We start from the raw sequence: 7221 nt of genomic DNA, 5'->3' as shown, positions 1-7221 counted from the left end.
GAATCCCCTATTGGCCATAGAGGCCGTAGTAGGAAGTTGTGGGAGCTATAGACCACGTAGGTCGTATGGGCCACAATGGACTGGAGTGAAGAGTTGCACGATCTGTGGAACATGTATAACGAATTAGTGAGTTGCAACGATGTCCGTAGGCTGCGATGGCCAGAGTTGGGAGATGCACGAGCTGTGGACCACATAAGTCATAATTGGTCACATAGATAACAATTGGCATGTTGGTAGTATTGGCGAGTTGTAATGATGGTCGTTGGTCGCAGTTGTGTAACAATTGGCATGTATAATTGGGCCAGGGTCTGAAGTTGCACGAAGGTACGCAAGGCGCGTAGTGACCTCTGTCAACCACTTCGATATAAATGTGTCTTCTGAGGCTTGTAGCCTTCTGAGGTCTTTTGAGTGGAAACCTTGTCAACCACTTGCTCAATTGAAGTATTTCAAGTGTGGACTATGTCCACTACTAGCTTCCCATTGAGACTTACCTCTTGGGCTCGTCTTCCATAGGGGAATGATAGCTTTTTATTAAGTCGTGCCTCTCGGGCTCCACTTCCAAGAGTACAATATCTTCCCATCGAGTCTTGTCTGTTGGGCTCGACTTCAAGGAGCATCGTATCTTCCATCAAGTCTTGCTTCTTGAGCTTGAATTCCATAAACATGGTAGCATTCCATGGAGTATTGCCTCCTAGGCTCGACTTGAAGGGTACTAGACGAAGACCTTATCTGCCATTGTGAATGTTCGAATTTTACTTGGCTGTTAGTCGATGTGTGCCTGTCTGATGACTGTAGCATATGTTGAAGCATAGTTGAAAGAAGAATGCATTAAGGATGGAACACCTGTCATGGGTTGTATAGCCAGAGACGATCGACGACATTAATCTATAATGGAAAATTTTATATGAAATACACGCATGATGATTAAACTAGTTGTGGTTATTAGTCAAAGCTTCTACTTAACGACTGTAACCTATTATGAAAGAGAACGAAGAAAATCCACCAAAGATTTTTAACCTATCAGAGTCTATAGCCTGTGATGAAAGAGGTTGGATTGTCCCCCTTAGATTGATTAAGCCTAGAACGAGGTGTCAGAGATGCTCTGCATTTCTCGAGATTGGTGCCAATGGACCACAGGCCGCAATGGACCACAGGCTTTCTTGGAAATATGATTGCAACCATATTTAAGCATAATGTTTCACAACTTCTTAGTTGTTGCTTATGAATTTATTGTTCCTCCGGAGAGTCTGCTTTCCACATGAGCATGTAAAATAACCCTTTGTATCGAAACTTGAAAAGCTCACCTTCCTAATCCTATTGAAGAAGAACTTTAATACGACAAAGGAATGCTGGGAAGCGTTATTTGCGGTGAAGATTGCCTCTCAGTCTAGGAGCATTCTTGAAGACATGTAATTTGAATGAAATGTGGGATGACTCCCCATCATAGTTGTGTTTGGGACATTAATGTGAACGACCTTTCGAGACTGTAGTGAAGGTTGATCCTCTAGTCTAGAAAAAATTATGAAAGACTTTGTGTTTGAATAAGATGTGAGAAGTCCTAGAAAGTTGACGTGAACGACCTCTTGGGACTACAGTGAAACTTTCCCCCCACATCGAAGAATGCTCCAGAGATGATCTTCAAAATACAAAGGAGGCTTCTTTGCCGGTTGGATGATGTACATCATTGGGAAATGAAGTAGGGGCACACATCTTATAGTTGAAGATAGTGTTGAATGTTGCCTCATTTCCCATAGATGGTGCCAAGCTGATGCGTGATAGAAGATTCACGGTGGTGGAGTGATTGATTAAAATCTTAGTATTGCATAAAAAACCAGCACACACTCAAGTAATTAAAAATAAGGAGAAATCTCAACTTTTTTGAAGGGGAAAAAACCACAATAAATTGCTCAGTTGAAATAATCCGCTATGAATGGTGTGTACACAAATTCACGCTTCTCCTGAATTAGGGAACATGGAATTATAAAGTTGGATATCTATAATCTGACAATAGTTCTTGGTGATAACAGGTTGTAAGGGCCATAATCGTTATAGTAGAGGTAGCAGTCCATCGTAAGTATTATAGAAAGTGGCAGTAGTGTCAGCATGTTGTATAAGTCATAGTTGATAATCATGACAATAGATGAACAAGCGGGTCGTAGATGTGATTCAAGAGTATCAGGTGGTAATAGAGGTCGTAGTAGGTAGTTGCGGGATATGTGGACGTATAGGCCATAATGGTGAGCCACGATGACCTCCGTGGGCCGCAATGGCTGAGTTAGTAGCTGCTTGAGTTGTGGACCATGTTGGCTGAAGTGGTGAGTTGTAATGACATCCATAGGATGTAAGGCCCAAACTTGAAAGTTGCATGAGTTGTGAACCACATAGGTTGTAGTTGGTCATCTAGGTCATATTGCTGAGTTGCAATGATGTCTGTTGGTCGCAATGGCCAAAGTTTGGAGCTGCACAAGCATATGTGAGGTGTGTCATTATCTTGTCTTCGAGATGCATTATTGCAATGTCCTTGGGATGTGTTGTTACACTATCTTCGGGCTGCATTGTTGCACCTTCGTTGGGTGCATTGTTACACCGCCTTTGAGGTATGTTGTTGCATAGTTTTGGGGGTTAGCCTGGTGTTTCGGATGACGCATCACTTTGTAGGATGTTTTGTGACTCCAATACATCTATTTCAAAGTAAGTTACCGGTCGACAATAGCCAACAATGACCGGCGAGTGGTGGTCGACAGTGGCCGGTGGTGGCGTGGTCTACAGTGCATAGTAGAAGGCAACTTTAGCTCTTTCACTCGGATTCAGTCTTCTTCTGGCTTCAAGCTTCCTTTCCCCTTTTAATAAGAGAAGTGAGGCTCAATTTATAGAGTCCCGATTGCAATAAATGAGGGAATTTGAATCACTCTGATCGAACAACCCGAAGAGGTTCCCTTGATCAGACGTCATTTGATGGACATTTGAGTGTCTTAATGATGTTGGGATTGGGCAATCTAGGGATCGTTGGACTTGTCTTGTTGAGACGCTCGATTCAACTATGAACTCACTGGATCTGACATCCATTTGATCTTCAAATGTGTTTGGAAAACTTTCAAATATGGTTTAATGACTTCATATGAGATTGAATTGATTTGGATTGGACCAACTTTGGTACCATTGGGTTCATCTCGTCGAGCTGGTCAGTTTGACTGCAAGTCTGCTAAGGTTGAACTTCTTGATAACCTTTTTATCAAAGTTTGAACACTTCTTACTCGAAAAATTATCGCGAGATTCGTGGTGTGCCTCGAGATTCGTGTTTGATGTAAGAAATTGGTTGATGGTATATCACTTAAAAATATTTATTATTATATATTTTTATTCTCTTTTCCCTTATTCATACATAAATATACTAATAAATCAATTAAATAAATAAAGGTTTTATATCATTATGCTATTTCTTGTAAAATCTATAAGAAATTTCATCTTTTAGCAATTCAAATTATTACTTATTATATTTGGTATGAAAGGAATTGCAGAATTTTTAAAACGCATCGTCCTCTAATTGATGTTATTATTCAGAATATTCATCGGATATTTGAGGAGAAAAGTAGGAAATGGAAGTTTAAAAATTTCTATTCCTTTCATTTTACGGAATTTTTATAACTTACATTAATTTAATGTTGTCGGATTTATTTTTCAATTTTTTTCTTCAAGTTTCTCTTTGACATGATTTACCTGTTTTTTGTCGTGTTGTTCCATATTTTATTAAAATTCAACCCGATATTGATATATATTTCAAATCTTGAATGTAATTTTAATATTTCATTATGTTGATTCAGGAATTTAAAGATTGTATTCCTAATTTTACTAGAATTTTTTTTTTTTACAATTATTAACTTCTCGATTCTTTGATAAGAATAGTTCTTCTCTATCTTGTTCTTTGTTGTTGTTCTAGGTTTTTATTTGTTGATTGTTGTTGGAATTTTTGGCTTGATGTTGAGTGGGGTTTTTTGGCTTTGATTGGATTTATGTTGTTCGACATTCTTTCTTTCTGCGATGATCTTTTATGTTTGCCAAATTTGGTTATGTGCATTTACACATTGATCTTCTCTAAATGCTGAGTTTGGTATTGAGCTTTCGTGATTCCAAAAGTTATTAAAATTCAATCAGTTTCTGAATATATTTTGATATATTTGAAATTTAGGATGAAATTTTAATATTATTATGCACGTCTTATCGTTTTAGAAGGTCTGTCTATCTACCAATAAAATTGTCGTTGTTATTATTATTGTTGCTATTGAAGTGTTGTTACAATTCTATTGTTATAGGAGCATTTTCAGGGTTGTGTTGCTGTTAGAGTGCTATTAAAGTTCCATTTATTGTTTGTAGTGTTTTATGGGTCTCTCATGAATTATAATTTGAGTTCTTATGTTATTTTTTTTTATTTTTTATTTTTTTGAATAAAGTTGGACGTGACCCTCACATTCTCTCAAAAAAAAAAAAAAAATCTAATTATCAAATTTTAAATTTTATAATAAAACATTTCACATATGAAAAATCTACCAATATAACAAGCAATTAAGAAAAATTTAAATTGATAATCTGATCCAACCGACCGATTTTATAATAATTAAGACCGATTCAACACTTTATCGGCCCAAGTGGCAATTCATGCTCACGTGAAGAAGATTCATAATGTTACTCGAACCGGCCAATCGATTCAATTTTCAAAACGTTATTCAAAACCCCCTCAATCACATCACTCTTTCTAACATCTGCCATTCTTGAAAACACTTCTTAAAATTTTAATAACTACATGCAAAATAATAAAAACTATACACTTAAGAATACATTTATTATTTTAACAACTACATGCAACATAATAATAATTAGATTCATGAATACTTTTGCACACTTTCTTAAAATCAAAATATGTCCACATTTACATTTTGAATAACTAAATTCAATTTATTAGTAAACCCATCCAAAACAACAATGCTGCAATAAACAAATACATAAATATTAAGATTTAGTTTTCGAACTAAAAAAAAACAAACTAATAAATTTTAATATTCATGAATTTGTAATTAACTATAAAATCTTAAATTAGTATTCCCTAAAATTTCATATTAAGAGATTATAAAATGCATCATTATTTTAACAAGATTTATATCAAATATAATGAAGGCAAAGCTTAAATCAAGATGATAGAAAATTTGAGATTTCACAAAAAAACTGGTTCTCCAAATAATACACACTCATATGTGCAAAGCCAGAGATGAGGCAAGTTGAACAATATAAATGGTTAAGAAATATTAGAGTGAAATGAACATTTAAGCATTCTAATTTGATTAGGAAAAAAATGTAAGTTAGGCATGCTCTTCCAGCTCAAGACTTTGTTTGCATCTTGATCCATCTCTGCTTGCCATTAGCACTTTCAGCCCAGCCCACCATATGCACTGTATTGTATTGGTTTACAATAGTTGGAAATAAAAGAACCTGAAAGAAATATGTTAGTTTGGTACACAATTAACCATCAGATATTCAACTGGATTGAAGTTTCTAAAGATTCCAACTATGTCATTGCATGATGGCAGTACTAAAAACTTTTGCAATATTCAAGGTATTTCCAAGTCCCAGAACGGATATGAACTATATATATATATATATATATATATATATATAATAACGGAATTTCTCTTTCAATTATAAAACAATATTTTTAAATTTGCACTAGTTCAAACACATAATGAATTTCTAAGGTTGCAACAACCAGACTGAATATTAAATCGGTAAAAGAAGAGGTACAAGGTACAATGGTTAAGCCAGAGCTGATTATGAAATATAAAATATAAATTTATTTAAATATGAAATAAATGATTTAGTTTAGATAAATTGATTATGAAATATAAAATAAATATCTTCTAACACAAAAAAAATTTTGACATATTATTTCAAACTTTAACAATAATAAATTTTCAAACATTTAAAAATGAAATATATAAGGATCAAACTACAATATTTTTAAAATAAAAAATTTATAATGAATAAAAATTAAATGCTGTAAGAACCTAAAATCTAATGCGACTTCCATCTTTACTTGCACCTTAACCATCTTATAACATAGTTTCCTCGAGGTTTCAATTGGCTCCCATCTACCACGCTGACATGAGAACCCACGATATGGTTGGTTGTTCTTCCTTCCACCCTTGAATATGATGCCCACTATGTTATCATTTTCTTACTAAAAATTCCATTTTTTACTCTCCTTGACTCCACTCCAATGCTTTTTTTCTCCATTGGAAACTCCCAATGCAGAGCCCATGTACGGATTGCTCTCATCCCATTTGCTTCTCTTTCGTATCTTTCTTTTTCGTCTCACGAAAATACAAGTCTCATAAATGATCTCAAAAAGCTTTCTCCTATGGAAAAGAAGATTCAGAAGAACCATAATAATCTGTTAACAGATTATTATGGTTCTTCTGAATCTTCTTTTCCATAGGAGAAAGCTTTTTGAGATCATTTATGAGACTTGTATTTTCGTGAGACGAAAAAGAAAGATACGAAAGAGAAGCAAATGGGATGAGAGCAATCCGTACATGGGCTCTGCATTGGGAGTTTCCAATGGAGAAAAAAAGCATTGGAGTGGAGTCAAGGAGAGTAAAAAATGGAATTTTGAGTAAGAAAATGATAACATAGTGGGCATAGAGTTCCTCAGTGCCACATGGAACAACCAACCATATCGTGGGTTCTCATGTCAGCGTGGTAGATGGGAGCCAATTGAAACCTCGAGGAAACTATGTTATAAGATGGTTAAGGTGCAAGTAAAGATGGAAGTCGCATTAGATTTTAGGTTCTTACAGCATTTAATTTTTATTCATTATAATTTTTTTATTTTAAAAATATTGTAGTTTGATCCTTATATATTTCATTTTTAAATGTTTGAAAATTTATTATTGTTAAAGTTTGAAATAATATGTCAAAATTTTTTTTGTGTTAGAAGATATTTATTTTATATTTCACAATCAATTTTCTAAACTACATCATTTATTTCATATTTAAATAAATTTATATTTTATATTTCTTAACAATTGAACCTTGTACCTCTTCTTTTACCGATTTAATATCCAGTCTGGTTCTCGCAACCTTAGAAATTCATTATGTGTTTGAACTAGTGCAAATTTAAAAATATTGTTTTATAATTGAAAGAGAAATTCCGTTATTATATATATATATATA

The 7221-nt window shown here is 34.2% G+C and overlaps 1 protein-coding gene across 2 annotated transcripts in view; it reads right to left on the bottom strand.

Moving 5' to 3' along the window:
- Window positions 1-5223: 5223 nt before the first annotated feature.
- Window positions 5224-7221, bottom strand: part of LOC110020935 — a 57747-nt gene continuing 55749 nt past the window's right edge. For both annotated transcript variants that reach the window (XM_020719239.1, XM_020719240.1), the window contains one exon: window positions 5224-5481. The gene's annotated coding sequence lies outside the window, so the exon portion shown is untranslated. The remainder of the gene's footprint in view (window positions 5482-7221) is intronic.

Source organism: Phalaenopsis equestris, unplaced genomic scaffold (assembly GCF_001263595.1).
Source record: "Phalaenopsis equestris unplaced genomic scaffold, ASM126359v1 Scaffold000113, whole genome shotgun sequence".
In the NCBI taxonomy this organism is placed as follows: Eukaryota; Viridiplantae; Streptophyta; class Magnoliopsida; order Asparagales; family Orchidaceae; genus Phalaenopsis; species Phalaenopsis equestris.
This window is presented reverse-complemented; position numbering and strand designations above follow the sequence as displayed.